This window comes from Heterocephalus glaber, unplaced genomic scaffold, assembly GCF_053883595.1.
Source record: "Heterocephalus glaber isolate CG9 unplaced genomic scaffold, H.glaber_assembly_v1.0 deba00001545, whole genome shotgun sequence".
Taxonomy (NCBI): domain Eukaryota; kingdom Metazoa; phylum Chordata; class Mammalia; order Rodentia; family Bathyergidae; genus Heterocephalus; species Heterocephalus glaber.
In genome coordinates this window covers 2,163,018-2,168,531 of record NW_028258338.1, presented here as the reverse complement: position 1 = coordinate 2,168,531, position 5,514 = coordinate 2,163,018, and the positions used below count along the sequence as shown (strand labels likewise).

Genomic DNA, 5,514 nt, shown 5'->3' with positions numbered 1-5,514 from the left:
ATGGGCTGATTTTGGCTACCTGCAGCTTCAAAGAATCTGTCATTCAAAATATGTTCATACATGAGTGTAATATTTAGTTTGTGAATTTTTAGAATTGTTATTATTAAATCAACCAAAAATATTTCATTTTCCACGAATGGATTTTTAAAAATTTTAATGCTGGGTCCTGATGGTGCACACCTAATATCCCAGCACTTGGAATCCTGAGGAGGGATGATCATAAGTTCATTAAAATAAAAAAAAATTCAATGCAAGCCAGGCCTGGTGGCACACACGTATAATTGCAGCACTCTAAGAGGCTAAGGCAGGAGGATCACAAGTTGAAGTCCAGCCTGGGCAACTGAGTAACTTGCTGAGACCCTGCCTCAAAATAAATAAATAAATAAACAAATAAACACTGTGGTTATAGCTCAGTGTGGGTTAAATCTAAGATCCTGGAAGAAAAAGTTTTTTCAGTGCCATTCCTTTTAGAGCACTCATTGCATTTTAATATTTAAAAATAATTTTTGACCCATGTGTGGTGGTGCACAGCTGTAATCCCAGCAGTTGGGAGGGTGAGTCAAGAGAATTGGCATGAGTTCAAGGCCAGTCTGCACTACATAGTGAGGCCCTGTCTCAAAAAAAAACTTTTTGAAAACTTATCATACAATAAATCTAATTTATTCAAATAATTATTATCAAGACTGTATAAAGGTTTTACAGAAAGAATAAATAGCATATATATATATATATATATATATATATATATATATATACACACACACACACACACACATACACATAACCTAACCCTAACCGAGGCTGGGCCCAGGCCAGTAGCCTGGTAAGACACTAGGAGCCTGTGCATCCTTGCAGATAGATGCAGCTCAGCTACAATGAATACCCTAGGAGAACTTGGCACTGTCCTTCTCTGCCTCTAATGCAGAATTTGATGCTGTGGTTGGATATTTAGAGGACATTAGCATGGATGATTAGTTCTAGTTATTACAGAGAAATTTAACAAACAAGTACTACTTGGAGTTGGAAGACACAGAGAAAATAAACTCACATACCCATATTTAATGAATATATTTCTCTAGTGGGAAAGTACATTGAGGAACAGCTGCTGGAGCAGATCCCAAGATTCAACATAGTAGCCTTTATGACTATGTTTTAGCACCATAAAGATGAAGTGGCTCGTAATATCTTCAGCATATTGCTCACATTTACGGATTTTATGGCTTTTAAGGAAATGTTTCTGGACTACAAAGCAGAAAAAGAAGGCCAGGAACTGGATTGAAGCACTGGCTTACTGATGACATCGTTGTGCAAATCATCTAATATGCCAGCTTCCCAGAACAATCTGCAGCACTAGATAATGAATGCGATCATTGTGGATGTTACCAGCCCAATGGGCGCAGAGAGACATCCACTGATGACAACAGTAAAGTACATCTTGGAAAGACCGACTGTTCTGCAGTCCTTCATTCATGTTAAGTACTAATGGGTCAAAAAGGACCTGCCTCTTCCAGACCCCTTTCTCCTGAAATACCTTGTATTCAGTAACCCTAGTGCTCCTCCTGTGCTCAGGTGCTTCTGAGTCAGGCTCCTCTGGAGCAAACCCACACCAGCCATTCCATCCAGGTCTTCACCATCATGCATGCTGATGTGTCTGTCTGCAGTGTGCCCACTAACACTAATCCTCTGTCCCAGCAGGTTTTGCATGAGTGCTTTGTATGTTCACAGCTCTTTTTTACACACGTCAGAGTTTCAGTCCTTCTGCTTCAATGGGCTTTCTGTTAGGGAGTATTAATCCAGGGCTAGTGGCCTGGCTTGAGATTTGAAACCTCTTTTGACCTTTGTCCTGGATGAAGTAACTGAGAGAGACATCCTTTACCTGACAGCTCCATTGAAAATCAACTACCACTCTTATATCTGCAGTCTTCCTAACACTGTCTTCTGCTGGTCCTAATATAGTCTCCCTGTTTCTGTCTCTTTTAACCATCTTCAGTCCTTTTTTTGTTTTTTATTTTCAGAATCTCCCTAAAGTGCGCAGGTGGCCCAAACTCATAATCATCTTGCCTCAGCCTTCCCAGTGTTTGGATTACAGGTGTACACCACCAAACCCAGCTTGAGAATTCTCTTGTATAAAGCCACTATTCCTATCTATGAGGACTCTGCCCTTGTGAACTCATCACCTCCCCACAGCCTCACATTCAGATACATTCATATTGGAGATTAGGTTTCAACATATTGAGAGAGGGAGACATTCAGTCTATAGAAAAAGAAGTAGAGTCAAAGAAAAGAATTATCATTTAAAAACCATTAAAATAGGTCTGCGGGTTTTGTCTTAATGGTACAGCACTTGCCTTGCATATGCAAGGCCCTGGTTCAATCCCAAGCACACACCAAAAAACTATTAAAATGTTTGCTATAGTTTGGATGTTGAATGTCCTCCAAAGACCTATGTGTTTAGAACTTGCTTCCCAGCATGGCACCACTAGGAGGTGTTGGGGACTGTGGGACTCTGGTGTGTGAGTCAGTCTCTCTCCCACTCCCCTTCCTCTCCCTCTTCTGGCTTGAGATATAAGCAGTTTGCTCTGCCACAAGCTCCTACCATGATGTGCCACATTTGCTAGGACCCCAAAGCAGTGGGTCACCCAACCTTGGCCTGGGACTTCCAGAACCATGAACCAAAATAAATCTTTTCTCTTTACAAGTTTAACTGCCTTGAGTATTTTGTTATAGTAATGCAAAGCTGACTAATACAATGTTCAACTAGACTTAAATGATTTCAAGAATGAAAAATTCTAGCTAACAGAGGGGGAAAACTTACATTTTCCTTTTCCAGTTACCACCACCTAATTAAACAAAAAGCATTTTTCATTGATAGCAACAACCAAAAATTTGAATAAATCATCAGTAAAAAGTTTTGATTAGGAATTGTATATAGCTGTTTCCAGTGTAAGACCTCATGCAAAATGTATAGGCACAAATGCTCAAGTATGTTATTAAAATATGAAAAGAGTTTATTTAGATGTTTGTATGCATTAAAGATTTACTATCTTCTAATACTGTATATTTTCTTTTTTTTTAATCCTAACTACATAACATAAATACAAAGTTTTCACCAAACTCCTTTTCATCTCTTTTTGAGCACCTCCATATCCTCTCCAAATCAGAACTAGAGGCACAGTCAGAGTGATGTTTCCTCTGAGATGTAGGGAGAAACAGTTAGGCAGCCCCTGGGCATCCCATCTGACGGTCCTTCAGTGTGCCCATTCCTCCTGGCCTCTTTTCTTCTCCCTTGACAACTTCAGTCTTTGATCTGCAATGGCTGGTTGTGTAGGGGTCAGTATTCAGGATGCTCCAGGCCAAGTTGCAAATTAGCAGGTGACCATACAGGCCACACAGCACAATAGGTTCAGCCAGGGACTCTGATGTCTGCAGTTAGGAGAGGCAGGAAGTAATAGATCCACCTGGCACTGGTTCAGCCTAACTCTAAGCCCTAGTCTAGGGGAAGGACCTGGCTGTTTACTTAGTCTCCTCCCTGGAGCTGATCACAGGACAAAATGGAAGATGACAGCAAAGGGACAGGGAGGTATTAGAAAGGAGGTCCTGGGCCAGGGATTTAGCTCAGTGGTTTTGTGGCCTGCTGCGCAAGTGCAAGGACCTGAGTTCAATCCCTGGTACCAAAAAAAAAAGAGAAAGGAGGTCCTCAGAAGAGAATGAGGCCTTGATACCAGGTAAAGGGCAGGAAGGGACACTATCCCTGAAGGACTTCCTGTCAGTAATTGAGGGGATGAAGTGGACAGAGAGGAGACTACTCCTGATAGCATCTCCAGAACCTGATTCCCTCCTTAGCCCACCTCAATGGCCAAGCCCCTCTAGACCAGGTCTCTTTTTCTACTTACTTTCTCAAAGAAAGAAGAGAGATCTGGGAAGTGCCCCGAGGGAAAAGAAATAGACCTGGATCATGAAGTGGAGTTGGGGGGGGGCGGTGTCTCTTCACCTCTAAGGGCTGAGTGTCCTCCAACATTGCCTTGAGCTTGCCGTCTTTTCAAGAAGACACAATCGGCAGAGGCTATAAGTCAAAGTACTCTTCACCATCTTCAGTGACCCTGGTTCTATAAAGTATAAAACCCTGTACTTCCTCATCTTATCTCCCTCCTATTCCACTACCAGTTCCTCAGCCACTCCTAGCAGGACAAGTTGGGCCCTGCTATCTACTCTCAGGCTTAACTATTGCTGAACACTTAGGTGGAATCGTCTCACAAACTGACAAGCCCCTACTCAGCTGTCCAGACTGCTCATAAGCATTCTCTGTGGGCTCTTCCCTCAAGCATAGAAAAGTTCACATATTAATTATGAAAAAGATGTACTTGAAGTAAAGAACATAATAGGTAGGATAAATAGTAGGTTGACTACAGTTGTAGTATGAGTTGGGAGATCAGATTGAGAAACTCTCAAAAAGCAGTAGAAAAGAATAAAATGAAAATATTAATTAAAAATAAAAGAAATGGGAGAGATTCAACATAGCTGAAAGGAGGAGTCACTTTGGACCTCCTCAGAGAAAAATCAACTAAAAACACAGGTAACTGGAAAAAAGGAGAGGCATACATCCTGATGCCAAAACCAATCTGAAATAAGAGGCAAGTAGATCAAATAAAACATAGGCTCGGGACTTCATAAAACAGCACATCAGCCCACAGGGCTACCTGTGGTGCGGGCAGCCCTGAGCAAGAATCGCCGTACTGGGAAGCCCCCAAGAAACTGATGGACTGAACAGGTGCAGCTAACTCAAGCCACACAGGATAGATCTGGGAAAGAAGGCCTCTTGTCTCTTTAGCTGTCTTCTACATAAAGGACACTGCAGCCTGGCAGCAGATTTCGCTGTCACTGGCAAACACAGAGCTGACCAGAACTCTGCTCCCTCCCCGCTGGGAGGATTACCAGCCTCCCCACCCCCTTTTTCTTTTTTCTTTCTCTGTTGTGCACTCCAAAGTTGGGACCACAGTGCAGTCAGGACAGGATAGAGAAGTGCCAGTGGGGATGAAACAGAGGAGGCTGTGCAAAGACCGAGTGACGGAGTGGAGCCAAAGGTACACAAGACTGAGAGCAGCCTTGGGCTGTCCCTGCCTGAGGGCGCCACAGTAACCCACGGTAAGGGGGCATGGGTGGGCCAGAGGGAGACATCCAAAAAGATGCTGGCTGAAGACTGGACCCAGCTCCCACAAGATCAGACTCTACCCAGACTTGGTGGGGGTACACAGCAATTGTGGGACACCACCTGCCTTGGACACTACCATAGAAATGTGGACTCTAGAGGAATTTTATTTTTAATTTTTATTTATTTTTTCTTTCTTTGCTGGTTTTGTTTCTTCTTTCTGTTGGTGGGTTGTTTTGTTTTGTTTTGGTTTGGTTTTTTTATTTGTTTATTTTTTAGGTTTATACCTTTTTGTTTATCATGCTCTACTCATCTTATTTCTCTCTTTCCTTGACTATCTCTCTTTGAGTTTATGATATGTGAGTGAA

The 5,514-nt window shown here is 42.3% G+C and overlaps 1 pseudogene; it reads left to right on the top strand.

Moving 5' to 3' along the window:
- Window positions 1-948: 948 nt before the first annotated feature.
- On the top strand, window positions 949-2,962 carry LOC101725060 (ADP-ribosylation factor-like protein 2-binding protein pseudogene; annotated as a pseudogene).
- The last annotated feature ends 2,552 nt before the right edge of the window (window positions 2,963-5,514 follow it).